Consider the following 16,275-nt stretch of genomic DNA (forward strand, 5'->3'; position numbering starts at 1 on the left):
ATTTACCATTAAAAATTTCATATAAACATAGTTTAAAGACTCAACAAATTCTACACGACTTAGTAGAAACCCAAAAGAAAAACCAGCAGTCCCCTTCATCTTTCATTGTCTGTTTTCAGAGGAAACCATTTTAAACTGAGAATTTCCTTTGTGTTTCTAGCTCAAGATTTATTTTTTCCATTGAGTCTCCATCTCTTCCGCTAGGTCCTAACTAGGTATCTTTCTTAGGCTGTGGTAATTTGGCACAAAATTTTTGGTTATAATTTTCATCTTTTCTGTGATAACACCTTTTTCTGGTGAGTATTATTAACCATTGTTCTGTTTTAGTTTATTTTTTCTTTTAAACTGAATTTTCTTGTATCTTTGTGTAAATCTCATTTTAATACAAAAATATTTTTTATTATAGAGCATTTCAAATATATAAAGAATTAGAGCAAAGACTGCAATGAATCCCCATGTACCCCCATCACCCAGTTTCAATAATCATCGATTCACATCTCTGTCCCACCTGCTGGTCCCCTCCTATATTATTATTATTAATAGTAAAAGATACATAACATAAAGTTTACTATTGTAACTATTAAAAATATTCTATTTATTTTTAGAGAGAAGGGAAGGGAGGGAGAAAGAGGGAGAGAAACATCAATGTGTGGTTGCCTCTCACCCCCCCCCAACTGGGGACCTGGCCTGCAACCCAGGCTGTGCCCTGATTGGGACTCAAACTGACAACCCATTGGTTTGCAGGTCAGCACTCAATCCACTGAGCCACAGCAGCCAGGACTATTGTAATCATTTTAAAGGTACTGTTCTGTGGAATGAAATATATTCCTGTTCTTGTGCAACTATCACCGTCATCCATCTCTAAAACATTTTAATATTCCCAAACTGAAACTCTCTATTCATCATATAATAACTCTATTCATGTTTCTCCCTAGCTGCCCCTGGGAATCACCAGTAAAATGTACTTTCTACCTCTATGAATTTGACTACTCTAGGTACCTCATATAAATGGAATCATACACTATTTATCCTTTTGTGATTTGCTTATTTTCCTTAGCATAATGTTTTCAAGGTCTAAACATGTTATACATAGCATGTGTCAAAATTTCCTTTCATTTTAAGACTGAAAAATATTCTACTGTCTGTATATGCCACACCTTGTTTATACATTCATCTGTCAAAGGACATGGGTTACTTTCAACTTTTGGCTATTGTAAATAATGTTTTTATGACATAATTGTACAAATATCTGTTTGAGTCTCTGCTTTTAATTCTTTTGGGTATATATCCAGAAGTGGAATTGCTGGATTATGTATGGTAGTTCTAGTTTAATTTTTTGAGGAACTGCTTTCCACACCAGTTAACATTCCTATCTGCGATGCACAGGGGTTTCAATTTCTCCACACCCTCTCCAACACATTTTATGTTCTTTTTTTTTTTTTTATTTTAAATAGCCATTCTAGTAATTCTAAATTGGTTCCTGTAGTATTTTTGAAGCAAATCCCAGAAATCATAATGTCTTACCCACAAATATTTCAGTATGCATTACTAAAAAAATAAACTCCCTTTCAAAAATATAACTCCAACCTAAACAATTAATAAAATTCTTTTTTTAAAAGTATTTTATTATGTTGTTAAAGTTGTCCCAATTTATTTTCCCTTTGCTCCCCTCCACCTAGTATCCCTCTTCTCTCTAGCAATCCCACCCCCCTTAGTGTATGTGCAGATATGTTCTTTGGCTTCACACTTTCCTATATTATTCTTAACTTCCTCCTGTCTATTTTGTGCCAACCAATTATGCTTTTTAATCCCTGTACCATTTCTCCATTTCTCTATAGCCTTATAGGAACCCCTTTGTAGGTAACTCTCTGCTTTTCTCTTGTTGCTTTTAAGATTTTCTCTTTATCTTGAACCTTTGGCATTTTAATTATGATGTGTCTTGGTGCAGTCCTCTTTGGGTCTAGCTTGTTTGGGACTCTCTGTGCTTCCTGGACTTGTATGTCTATTTCTTTTGCCAAATTTGGGAAGTTTTTATTCATTATTTTTTCCCATAAGATTTCAATTTCTTGCTCTTCCTCTTCTCCTTCTGGCAGCCCTATGATTCAGATGTTGGCAAGTTTAAAGTTGTCCCAGAGGTTTCTAAGCCCCTTCTCATTTTTTAAAATTCTTGTTTCCTCATTCTGTACTGGTTGACTGTTTTTTTCTTCCTTATGTTCCAAATCATCAATTTGAACCCCAGTTTTCTTCCCTTTATCATTGGTTTTATGTAGATTTCCCTTCATTTCATTTCACATAGCCTTCACTTCTTCCCTTTTGTGTTTGACATACTCAAGCATATCTGTCAAGTCTGTGAGCATCTTTTTTTTTTTTAAGTATATTTTATTGATTATGCTGTTACAGTAGTTCCAATTTTTTCCCCTTTACTCCCCTCCACCCAGTATCTCCCTCCCCCAGCATCCCCCCCCAAGTCCATACCCATGGTTCGTAAAAAATAACTATCCCTCCCTCTCAGATATTAAGACCCTTTGTAATCTTGTAAAGGACAATGGGCGAAGGTCTCAAGCTCCTCTAGCTGCTTCAAGCTGGACATGGTCGTCGTCCTACCTACCCTTGGGTCCAGAAATCCCTAATAAGAGTGGGGGTGTGGAGGGGAGGGTGGCCTTCCCACATGGGGAAGGATCATGCAGACTCCAGGTCAGTTGGCTGTCTCCGGACAACGGCGTGCTTGGTTTAGCAGGCTGGCATCCTTGTTGTGTTCTGGGGGCAACAGATTTGGCAAAAAGGGTTAAAAAGCATCATTCAATCCATAACTACTAGGTGGCAAAAGGCAGGGATTAATTTTTCAATGTTCCACATTAGGAGAAAAAAAAAAAAAAAAAAAAAAAAAAAAAAAAAAGGGCTTCATTGGAGGAAGGTGTGCTAGGCACATCTCTCCTGTCCAAAACCCTTTTGCCCATTTTATTTAGTTTGGGCTGAGGGAAATAGTTTATGTTTCCCCCCTCTCAGACCTCTGGGCCCTTTCTGTCCAAGCCATTAGGATAGAAAAGAGAATTCAGTTTTAAAGTGAAGCCCACAGACCACCCCATTCTTCACCAACTCAGCCATTTAGTTCAGCCAAACTGTTGAGTCTCCGGAGGCAGCGCTGCAGAGAGGATTAAGTGAGGCTTATGCATACAGACAATCACTCAGGTAATGCGGTCATAGGCTTATGCCCTTTGAAAACAGAAAACACATGTTAATTTATGTAACATAACCAACAAAAAAGTCTCTAAATCTGTAAGACTGTCTTATTGGGAAGACATACAGTTGCAAGGCACTTGACATTCTACTTGCCTGCAACTTGAATCTCTTTGGTGATATCACAGATATGGTTTAATTTTCAAGTGAAACCATTTTTTAAATGAGAAGAAACTTTTAAGATGGTTAGCTGCCCTACTTTACAGTCTGCCACTGATCATTGTGATTTTCCTTGAATACTGATTTTTCTCCCTAAGATTACTCTCCTTGTCTTTAAAGGGACTACATTAAGTCCATTTTTAATTTATCCTGTTCATTTGCATAAGCATAACAAGAGCAGCAAATGATCACTTATGATCTTTAGTTCTGTTTTGCTGGAACTTACCCAAGGAACATTTAGGGTGGCCCTCAGTCTGCTCTTCAGTGCACAGAAGCTGGGCCACATACCTGGCATTCATCCTTGCCTGTACACACCTGTCCTTTCCAAGTCTTTCTGGTTTTCCATTGTGCCTTAAGGTCCCTTCTAGCCATCTTTCAGGAAAACAACCTTCGTTCCTTCCCTGGAGAGATTGCTGTGGACCGCACAACCAACCATGGCAGCAGGCCTTTTATTTCGCGGGCTTTTATTACCTTTGAAAGTCATTCCCAGTTCGTTAGGGCTTTTTGGTAACAACATGAGCCCAAGCATGTCTCCTTTAGGCTTGACATTCCAGTCAAAGGCTTGTTCAGAAAAAGGAACCTCTATTAACAACTGGTCTTATTAGGTCTATGCAAAGAAACTTAAGTCATTACTTACTTGTTTAGAATGCCAAACTCTGGAGAGATCAAATAGGGAGAAAAATATACAACGTGAAGGAAAATCTTTGTCCTAATATTCACTGAACTGGCATTTCCATTCTTCATATTTTCATTTTCCCCCACTAAAAAAAATTTTTTTGTTTGTTTTTCCATTACAGTTGTCTCACTTTTTTTTTTTTTCCCCTCTTGCTTCCCTGTATCCTGCCCCTCCCTTCCCCCACATTCAGTCCCCACTCAGTTGCCTATGTCTGTGGGTCATTTATACATGTTCTTTGATTTTACACTTCCCCTTCTTACCCCCTTTTCTCCCTCCCCCCTCCCCCCTTGTTACTGTTAGTCTACTCCTTGTTTACATACCTCTGGTTCAATTTTGCTCATTTGTTTGTTTTGTTCATTAGTTTCCTGTAATAGGTGACAGCATAACGTATTTTTCTTTCGTTGCCTGGCTTATTTCGCTAAGCATAATTCTCTCTAGTTCCATCCATGTTGTTGCAAATGGTAGAAGTTCCTTCTTTCTTTCTGCTACATAGAACTCCATTGTGTAAATGTACCACAGTTTTTTGATCCACTCATCTACAGATGGGCATTTAGGTTGTTTCCAGCACTTGGCTATTGTAAATAGTGCTGCTATGAACATTGGAGTGCATAGGTTCTTTTGAATTGGTGTTTCAGGATTTTTCGGATATAATCCCAGTAATGGAATTGCTGGTTCAAAAGGCAGTTCCATTTTTAGTTTTTTGAGGAAATTCCAAACTGTTTTCCATAGTGGCTGCACCAGTCTGCATTCCCACCAGCAATGCACCAGGGTTCCCGTTTCTCCGCATCCTCTCCAGCACAAGTTGTTTGTTGATTTGTTGATTATGGCCATTCTGACTGGTGTGAGGTGGTATCTCATTGTGGTTTTTATTTGCATCTCTCTGATGGCTAGTGATGTTGAGCATATTTTCATATGTCTATGGGCCCTCTGTATGTCTTCTTTGGAGAAGTGTTTGTTCAGGTCCTTTGCCCATTTTTTAATTGGGTTGTCTGTCTTCTTGGTGTTGAGTCGTATGAGTTCTTTATATATTTTGGAGATCAATCCCTTGTCTGAGATGTCATTGGCGAATATATTTTCCCATATGGTTGGTTTCCTTTTCATCTTGCTGATGTTTTCTTTAGCTGAGCAGAAACTTTTTAGTTTGATGTAGTCCCATTTGTTTATTCTTTCCTTTATTTCCCTTGCCTTAGGAGATATATCAGTGAAAATGTTGCTACGTGGGATATCTGAAATTTTCCTGCCTATTTTTTCCTCTAGGACTTTTATGGTATCACGGCTTACATTTAAGTCTTTGATCCATTTTGAGTTTATTCTGGTGTATGGTGTAAGTTGGTGGTCTAGTTTCATTTTTTTGCATGTCCCTGTCCAGTTCTCCCAACACCATTTGTTGAAGAGGCTCTTTTCACTCCATTTGATGTTCTTTCCCCCTTTGTCAAATATTAGTTGACCATATGAACCTGGGTTTATTTCTGGGCTCTCTATTCTGTTCCATTGATCTATATGTCTGTTTTTATGCCAGTACCAGACTGTTTTGATTACCGTGGCCTTGTAGTATAGTTTGATATCAGGTATTGTGATTCCTCCTACTGTGTTCTTCTTCCTCAAAATTGCTGTGGCTATTCGGGCTCTTTTTTGGTTCCATATAAATTTTTGAAGTATTTGTTCTAGCTCTGTGAAATATGTTGCTGGTATTTTAATAGGGATTGCATTGAATCTATAAATTGCTTTGGGTAGTATGGACATTTTAATGATGTTGATTCTTCCCATCCATGAGCATGGTATATGCTTCCATTTATTTGTATCTTCTTTAATTTCTTTCTTCAATGTTATGTAGTTTTCTGAGTACAGGTCTTTTACCTCCTTGGTTAAGTTTGTATTCTTTTAGCCTTCTTTTGTCTTGGAAGCTCCTTATTTCACCCTCCATTTTGAATGAGAGCTTTGCTGGGTATAGTATTCTAGGTTGTAGGCCTTTGTTTTTCATTGCTTGGAATACTTTTTGCCATTCCCTTCTGGCTTGTAGTGTTTCTGCTGAGAAATCTGATGATAGCCTTATTGGAGTACCCTTGTATGTTATTAGTTGTTTTTCTCTTGCTGCTTTTAGGATCCTCTCTTTGTCTTTGAATGTTGCCATTTTAATTATGATGTGTCTTGAGGTGGGCCTGTTGGGGTTCATCTTCATTGGGACCCTCTGTGCTTCCTGGACTTGCGTGACTCTTTCTCTCGTCATGTTAGGAAAGTTTTCTGTCATTAGTTTTTCAAAGAGGTTTTCTATCCCTTGCTCTTCTTCTTCTCCTTCTGGAATTCCTATGATACGGATATTATTACGTTTCATGTTGTCCTGCAGCTGTCTTAGAACCTCTTCAGTCTTGTTCAGTCTTTTTTCATTTTGTTGCATTGTCTGGGAGTTTTTGTGTACGTTGTCCTCCAGCTCGCTGATCCGATCTTCTGCTTCCTCTAGCCTGCTTTTAATTCCTTCTACTGTGTTCTTCAATTCAGAGATCGTATTTTTCATTTCCTCCTGGCTCTTATTGATAGCTTCTATGTCCTTTTTCATGCTCACGTAATTTTCTGTGAGTTCCTTGTAGTTTTTCTGGAGTTCTTTGAAGTTTCCGCTGAGCTCATTCAGCTTCTCCATAATCCATGTTTTGAATTCCATATCTGATAGTTCGCTCCCCTCTATTTCATTTAGCACTCTTTCTGGGGATTCTACCTTTCCTTTTGATGGGAGGTTGTTTCTCTGTCTCCCCATTTTTTTGACTCCTATTGTTTGTTGGTGCTTCTTGGAATGATCTGCACTTCCTGGATCTGCCTCTGGTGGCATCAGATCATGTACCAGTCTGGCCCTAGGCAGCCTGTTGGAGACTTCCAGGGATCTACTGTTGTTGTCTGTCTTCTTTGATTGTTAATCTATTCAATCTGTGATTAGCTGTCAGGCTTAAGGACTGTGGGTGTGGCAGCTTAATTCCTGCAGGCAGGGCTTTTGCTTCCCCTCAGGCTGACGCCACTTGGAGGGGAATGGTCTACCCGCAGTACTGGGGATGAGTCAGCACTGGGACCCAGTCAGCTGCTCCTCCAGTTCTCCCCTCAAAGCCACCGTGCCAAATTCTCCCCAAGTGTCTCCAGTCCTCTCTGCCTTCCCTCTGCTTGAGCCCAGGGTAAGTGGTGGCCAAAATATTTTCGTATGTGATCCACTTAAGAGCTCTTTTTCTCCTGCTGTTTCTCTCCGGCTAGCAAGAAAGCCTGTGGCTTTTCGCTTTTCACAGCTGATACTATTTTACTTTCCACTCTGTCGCTGTAGGCTGGGAAGCCCAGCTGGGGGTTTAGACCCTGCCCTTCTCAGGGGGAATCCCCGGCTGCTGAGCTGTTTCTCAGTCCCTTCAGCAGCCACCCGTGTGAGCCCAGCCAGCCCTTCCGCGTCTCCGCACTCCCTACCGGTCACGTTGTGATGTAGCGGCCTTTTCTGTCTCTCCGTGGTTATAAGACTTCTTTCCAGCTAGTGTTCCGTTGGTTATTCCAGATGATTTCTCCAAAATTAAGTTGTAAATCCAGACTGGTCCTGGGAGGAGGTTAGTGTAGCTTCCACTTACTCCTCCGCCATCTTGGATCTCTCCTGTGAGCATCTTTATCACCAGTGTTTTGAACTCTATGTCTGTTAGGTTGGCTATCTCCTTGTTGCTTAGTTCTATCACTGGAACCTTGATCTATTCCCTCTTTTGGGCCAAACTTCTCTGTCTCCTCATCTTGACAGGCTCCTGTGTTTACGTCTGTGTCTTAGGTAGAGCTGTCACACCTATTATGTTTAAGGGGCAGAGCCTTAGGAATTTGTCAGTACAGGATGACCCGTTTCACCATGCTGTGGCACTGTATATGGGGGATGGGTTTGAGAGGGAACAGTGTTGCTCGCCCAGCACTTGCCTCTTTTCCAGGCACTTTTACCACTTCCTGTATGGGACTGGCACCCCTCTAGCTGTTGACCTGGCTGTCGCTCCCAGAGTGGGTGGGTCTGTAGACATTCTAGGACCATAGGTGCCCTTTAACTTTTAAAAAAAATTTTAATTTTTTATTTTTAATATGCTTTATTTATTATGCTATTACAGTTGTCCCAGTTTCTTTTCCCTTTGTTCCCCTCCACCCAGTGACACCCTCCCTCCAGTTGGCCCCCCCTCCATTAGTCCATGCCTATTGGTTGTGCATATAGTTCTTCTCAACATCTTCCTGTCTACTCAACTCCCTCCTACTATACTTCTTAATTCCTGTACCATCTCCCTCCCTTTCCCCCTTCCCCCTCCCCACTGACCTCCTCCCAGAATGTTCCCCATACCTATAATTCTTCTTCCACTCTCATTGCCTACTTAGTTTGCCTTTGTTTTGGTTCCCTAGCTTCTGTTGTTTGTTGTTGTGATACGTTTTCATTTTAATGTTCATAGTTTTGATCCTCTTTCTCCTAAACAAGTCCTTTTAACATTTCATATAATAGTGGTTTGGATCTGATGAACTCCTTCATGTTTACTTTGTCCTGGAAGCACTTTCTCTGTCCTTCTATTCTGAATGACAGCTTCACTGGATAGAGTAATCGCGGTTATAGGTTTTTGCTTTTCATTACTTTGAATATTTCTTGCCAGTCCCTTCCTGCCTGCAGAGTTTCTTTTGAGAAATCAGCTGGTAGTCTTATTGGGACCCCTTTGTATGTAATTCTCTTCTTCTCTCTTGCTGCTTTTAAGATTCTCTCTTTATCCTTGATTTTTGATATTTTGATGATAATGTGTCTTGGTGTGGTTCTCCCTGGGTCCAGTTTATTTGGAACTCTCTGTTCTTCCTGGACCTGTAACTCTATTTCCTTCCCCAAGTTAGGGAAATTCTGCCTCATTATTTTTTCACATAATTTTTCAATTTCTAGTTCCTCTGCACCTTCTGGCAACCCTATGATTCAGACGTTAGCCTGCTTATAGCTGTCCCATAGGTTTCTGAGCCTCTCCGCACTTTCCTCACTTTTCGTTTCCTCTTTCTGCACTGGTTGGCTATTTGTTCCTTCCTTATGTTCCGATTTGTTGATTTGATCCCTGGTTTTCTTTCCCTCACCACTAGTTTCATATGTGTTTTCATTCATTTCAGCAGGGCTAGCTTTCATTCCTTCCCTGTCTTGTTTAAGATCTGCTGTTAGGTCTGTAAGCATTTTTATAACCAAAGCTCTGAACTGTTCCTCAGGAAGGTTTCCTATCTGCTGCTTCATTAGGTTAGATATTTGCTGCCTGGTCAGCTACATTACCAGGATCTCAATCATGATCTGTGCCATCCTGACAGTTTTGTGTTTACCTTTGCTTCTTGGGTGGGGCTGTCACACCTCCTACACTATAGGGGGCAGAGCCCTGTGCACTCATCACTACCATGTGACCCTTCTCTCCACACTGTGGTGTTTTGTGTGTGGGTGGAGGTCCAAGATGGATTCCTGCTGTTCACTCTCCTCTGAGAGACCGGGAGCCTCCTTCTCTGTCCCCATGCCCTCTGGGCCTCATAGTCTGAGGCAGTGGGGGTCTGTCTTCCCTGGCGTTGGAATCGTGAGCTGATGGGTTTGGTCTGCAGCCGCAGGTGTTCCCCAGGTGCTTCTTGCCTCCCCTTAAATATGGGTGTCTGTGCTTACCACCGTCCCACCGCCATCGCCACAGCTGCTGCCACCAGCACAGCCTGACCTCTCCACCCTGGCTTTGCCCCTCCTACCTGTCCAGACAAGCACCACTTCTTTATAACTTCATACGTTGGATTTCCAGTTAGCTTTATTTTCTGGAACTTCTGGTTATTTCTGGTTTTACTGTAGTTGCATTCCTTCTTAGTTGTGGAGGGAGATGCTGCATGTTTGTCTATGCCTCCATCATGGCCAGAAGTCTCCTAGCTTCTGTGGGTGCCCTTTAAACAAGCAGACTCTACTGAGAGACTGGCAGTTTCTTCCTCCACCCCAACCCCCACTGGTTTGCACAGTCAGGAGCAATGAGGTTTTATTTTCCCTGGCACTGGAACTGTGAGCTTTTTGGTCTGGTCTGGTGCTGGGAGCACTCCCCACGTGTCCCTCCCTACTTTAACCTGTTACTGCACTTTCCACTGGCTGGCCACAACCACTGCCACCACATTTTGTTGTCTCCACCCTGGCTCCACCCCTCCTACCTGTCTGGATCAGTATTTCTTCTTTATATCTTTGCTTGTTGTACTTCCATGCATATTGGTTTTCTGGAACTTCTGTCTGTCTCAGGTTTTGAGGTAGTTGTATTCCTTCTTAGTTGTGGAGGGAGACACAGCATGTCTAGCTATGGCTCCATCTTGGCTAGAAGTCCAATAAAAAATTTTTAATATAAAATATCCAGTCAGAATTCACAATTTCAACTATTTCAGAAATATAATAGTTCTTTTTTAACTTTTGTTTGGACTGGAGCCAAATAATATTCACACATCATTATTACTTGCTGTCATTTGTCTCTTTAAATCTATAGTTTTTTTCAATTCTCTTTATTTTTTCTTGCAATCTACTTGTTGAAGAAATGGTGTTGCTTAATAAAGTATCCTACAATCTGGATTTTGGTAATACATTTGTGTGGTATTTAATATATTCCGCTATCTCGTCGGCAGCCGTCCGTCTCGAGAGACGATGGTGTAGCTTCTTAAGAGTCTATCTGCACCGCCGAGAATGGCTGTGCAGTCCGACTCGGGAGTGACACGGTATCTGTCTCCTCCCGTGTTGAATCGACATCTTGCGATGACGCTGGAGTGTCCTCTCCAGTGAAGCTGAAGCTACAGAGCCTGGGCAGGGTGATATGGAGGGTCTGCTGTTGCCCATGCAGCAGACCCCCCCTCTCTTCGCAGCTGAAGGGTCCAAGGGAAAGACGGAGTCAATACAGCTTGGCTTCAGGTGCACCACAGGAGTTGCCGGTGTTGACTACAACGTCAAACCGCCTTAGGGACTCCGGCTCCGGATTTTCTGTCGGGGTTTACTCCCTTAGCCTTTCCCCTGAAGAGGTATTAGTAGTTGAATGTAGAGACTTGATTAGATTCAGTTTCAATTTTTTGACAAGTCCACGTAGGTGGCATTGTGTTCTTTTATTGGGAGACTTATAGTATTTGAGTATCTCCTTTTGTGATACTAGCAGTCATTGATGTTTATTATTTAGATCTCTATGATCCAATATGGTAGTTATTAGTAACATTGTTGCTAGATAAATTAAAGAAATAGAACTGATCATAATGATAGCTAGTTTCACAAAAAGATACATCTAGATCTCCTGGTAGAAGAACATAACACCACATAAGTGACCTTACCAAATTCAAATTAAATAAAATTAAAAATTCAGTTGTTCAGTTGTGCTAGTCTCATGTCAAACGCTCAATAACTCTTTTTTCTCATGGCTACTGTGTTAGGGCAGATATAGAACATTATCATCAGCACAGAAATTCTATTGGACAATACTGGTCTAGATCTAATAATTCATTAAGAATTGTGATATGGTGCTATTCTATTTCTAACATTGATTTTACATTTACTAGCTGGAAAAGTTCTATAATGGAAAATTTCCCCATATCTACAATTTGGTTACCAGTGATACAGTTCATGTTAGAAAGTCAGGATGCAGCTTAATTTATTTCCTTTAATGAGATTGATTCTGGAAGTAAGCAATTTCCAACTGGTGTGGTAGTTGTAATACCTGACTAGTCAGGGGTACTGACCTTTTTTCCTTTTGATTGTCAACTAAAAAAATGACAATAGTCAACACAAAACAACCATCCGATGTGGATGAATAAAAATTATTCCTGGCCCTGGCTGCTGTGGCTCAGTGGATTGAGCATCGGCCTGCGAACCAAGTGTCACTGGTTCGATTCCCAGTCAGGGCACATGACTAGGTTGCATGTCAGGTCCCCAGTTGGGGGCGCAAAGGAAAGGCAACCACACATTGATGTTTCTCTTCCTCTCTTTCTCCTTTCCTCTCTCTCTAATAAAATAAAATAAAATAAAAAACAAAATAAAGAAACAAATAAATGAATAAATTATAAAAAAAATTATTCCTATTTTTTTTGTCAGGTTAGCAAAAAATATGACATATTTTTTTGGTGTGCTGCAGAATTTCAGTAATTAGTGTATTGTGCCATGAGATGAAAAAAGTTGAAAATCACTGCTATAAGTTATAAACCAATAAACCACACTTACATCAACATAATTATATAATTATTGTTCAATGCAGAGCCAACCAATGAATTATAGTTATACGCTCTTTTGTCCCCAGTTTTTTTTCCCCTTGAGTCTAAATCCCCTTCTCTTCCATTGCACTATTTTACATTATTATAGTCGCAATTTTCTACCCCAGTTCTACATCATGTTTAAGATTCTTTTTTTCCCTCGAGGGCTATTCCTTGAAATCTTCTTACTGTTGGAATGTCTCTCTTCATTGATTTTTGGGGTTATATATACTTTTCCCTGAATCTTATACCTTCCTTTTTCCTTGACTTATTTCATTGGTTTGCTAAATATGTCCTTCGAAAGTCACTTCCTAAAAAGAGTTTGTGGAAAGTTTTTATTCTATATTCACTCGTTTGATAGTTTAGTTGGACAGAGAACTCTAATTTTAAATTCTGGACTCTCATATAAATAGTTAAGGACAAGCCTTATTATTATTATTCCTTGTTAATTTCAGCATCATTCCTTGTCTTTCAGTGGACAGGGATTTCCTCCTTTGCTCTTGGGTAAGGTAAGAAAAATTATTAGGGGATATTCTGGTGTTCTGTGCAGGATTTTATCAAATAGTTCTCAAACAGATGAGGAAAGTAAGTAGACATTAATATCATATGTAATATTTCTGAAATGTTATAAAATCTGAATGTATAAAAATTAAACAACAGATACTAGGATGTGATATATGCTTTAAATCAGTAACAAATGTTTCTCTCAGTGTTTCTCCCAAAGCCAGCTTCACTGGTCTGAGGCTAAGGCAGAGGAAACAAGACTGGTTCCTCTATTACCCCAGGTGACTCACTACTCAAATTTTTGCTTCCCAATTCTGCAACCTCAGGCTCTGCTGGTTTAGAGGTCTAAGTTCCCAAGTGAGGAACTCTTCCACTGGGGATACTGCAGTGGTTCTGTTAAACTGGCAGGGGAGACTGCTACTTGGCCACTTGGGGCTCTTCATGCCAGTGAATCAACAGCCAAGGGGTTGCTCTTCTTGCTGGAGTGATTGAGTGATCCTGAATATCAATCAGTTTCCACTAAACAAAGGGAATAAGGAGTATTTTTGGAATGTAGAAGATATAATGGGACGTCTCTCACCCTTTCCTAGTCCTGTGATTAAAAATCAATAGAAAACAATAATATAATACCAGGAGGACTGCTAATGGCTCAGACTTTTCAGGAATAAAGATTTGGGTCACCTCACCATGTAAGAAGCATGGCCAGCTAAGATGCTTACTGAGGGCAGAGAAATGGGTGGTGGAAGAAGGCCATTGTAAATGCTGCCTACTGTCATGCCACCAGTAGCAGAAATAAAGACTGTAATAGTTATTTGTACTTTATTCTTTTTTGATATAAATCCATTTGTGTATATATTTACTAATATTTTTCCTTCTCCCCCTCATTCCTCTGCTCTCTAACATGTGTTAATAGTAGTTAACCATATACCTCAGTATTGAAGTTACAGGTGTCAAAGAAAAATATGATTCAGCTAGAAGAGACACGAACAACATCCAAAGATGATTAAAGGAAATTTGTGTCTTTTTGGAAATATGGTTAAATTGTTTTTGGTTGTATGAGGGATAGTTGTATCATGTTAAGTGAAAGCATGATTTTTCTATTGTCTTTTTCTGAAGTTAAGTACAGATGCCAAATTGATGAGGCATAGACTTTGGTAGCTTTGTATTGTGCCAACTTACCTAAGAGGGAGCTAAATTTCTCAGAATTCCTCTCTCTATATGCTTCTGAATTGGTGTTATCTGCAAGATATATGTTATGTGAATTTGGAAGCAAGCAGTATAGCAGAGCTGTATTGTTTACTCTCTGGAGGTCAATGCACTGTGTGAGGCAGGTAGGCTGCTTGCCTGGATTGGTACTGATCTACTAGCTGACTTGGTGGATGTGGGGTGGCAATGAGGCCTGTAGCTTCCCCAGTGCTCAGAGGATCTCTTCCTTGCCCTTCCGGAATTCTGGCCACAGTACGTATGCAGCTCTGGGTGAAAGATATCAGTTCCTCCTGCAGGTTATCTGTGATATCAAAGCTGGAGGTGGTAGTAGAGACATGGGTTCCAATTCTCCCTCATGTTTCTTTGCTCTTTTTCACATTAAGTTCCTCTCCCCTGGCTTATTTAGGGTGACTTTAGGCTCAACACTAGACACAGGGACAATAGTTGCTTCACATCTCCCATAACTGCATAGAATAGTTCTCAGAGTGGTTCTGCTTTTCTCATTGAACCACACTCTAAAGATGGTCAGGAGGGACATGGAAACAGAGTGGAGTTCTTATGCCAAAGGCCATTCAGTTTTTATGGGAGGAAGATGCATAATATTTTTGGTATAGAAATTCAGGAATTTTCTTCCAAGATGCTCATTTAAAGATCACTTACCAAAACAATACAATTTTTTATTGTTTCCTTCCTAAAAGGAAAAATAATATATAAAATTATTGTAGAAAACTTGGCAGATTTGATAATCACCAGGATACTGATAACATTTTGGTGAGTATCCTTCAGGTTTTTCCTCAATTCATATATCTATAATATGTATGTACCCATAAACATACTTTAGTTTTATAAAAATTAAATCACATTTAAATCGAACCTCCCCAATAGTGTCTCATACATATTTATCTCTAAATAATTAAATAGTCTCCAATTCAAGAGCATAATTTTTAAATTACTTTATAGCATTAGGTTGCATAAGTATACCATCATTATTTAACCCAATTTCTTATTATTTACTCTCAGCTTATTTTCAGTTTTCTTAATTAACTGAAAAAAAAAACACATAAACAGTTTTCATTAATCCTTTAAAACATTTTTACTTTTTAAAATAATTTTTATTTTTCAATTATAGTTGGCTTACAATACTATATTAGTTTCAGGTGTACAACATAGTCATTAGACATTTGTATAATTTAGGAAGTGATTACCCCCGTAAGTCTAGTATCCATCTAACAGCATACAAAGTTATTACAATATTACAATTTTCCCTGTGCTGTACTTTACATGCCTTTGACTATTCTGTAACTACCAAATTGTACTTCTTAGTCCCTTCCCTCTTTTCACCCATCCCCACCAACCCTCCTCCCATCTGGCAACTATCAGTTACTTTCTGATTCTAAGTTTGTTCTGTTTTGTTTGTTCATTTATTCTGTTTTTTAGGTTCCACATACAAGTGAAATCATATGCTATTTGTCTTTCTCTGACTTAATTTCAGTTAGTTCTGTCCTTGTTGTAAATGGCAAGATTTCACTTAAAATTATTTATTTATTTTTAGAGAGATGGTAAGGGAGGGAGAAAGAGGTAGTGAGAAATCCACAACCCAGACATATGCCCTGATGGGGAACCAAACTGGCAACCTTTTGCTTTGAGGGACCACACCCAACCAACTGAGCCACACCTGTCAGGGCTAGATTTCACTCTTTTTATGGCTGAGTAATATTTCACTGTATATATGTACCATATCTTATTTATCCATTTGCCTATAGATGAACACTTAGGTTGCTTCCATATCTCGGCTATTGTAAATAATGATGCAATGGACATACAGATGCATGTTTTTTAAGTTAGTGTTTTGGGTTTCTTTGGATAAATACCCAGAAGTGGAATTGCTGGGTCCTTCTTTGTCTCTTGTTATATAGCCTTTGTTTTAAAGTCTACATTGTCTGATGTATTGCTACTCAGGCTTAATTTTTTCCATTCCCATTTTCATGAACTATCTTTTTCCATCCTTTTGCTTTCAGCCTGTGTTTGTCTTTTGATCTAAGGTAAGTCTCTTGTAGGTACCATATGTATGGGTTTTGTTTTCTTATCCAGTCAGCTACCCTATGTCTTTTTTTTAAACATTAAAATTTTAAATTTATTTTTTTAGAGAGAGAGAGGAAGGGTGGGGTGGGGCGGAGAGAGAGAGAGAAAGAGAAAGAGAGAGAGAGAGAGAGAGAGAGAGAGAGAGAGAGAGAGAGAGAGAGAGAGAGAGAGAGAGATTGTTCTACTTATTTATGCAT

The sequence above is a fragment of the Furipterus horrens genome, unplaced genomic scaffold (assembly GCF_987537825.1).
Source record: "Furipterus horrens unplaced genomic scaffold, mFurHor1.1.pri manual_scaffold_6, whole genome shotgun sequence".
NCBI lineage: Eukaryota > Metazoa > Chordata > Mammalia > Chiroptera > Furipteridae > Furipterus > Furipterus horrens.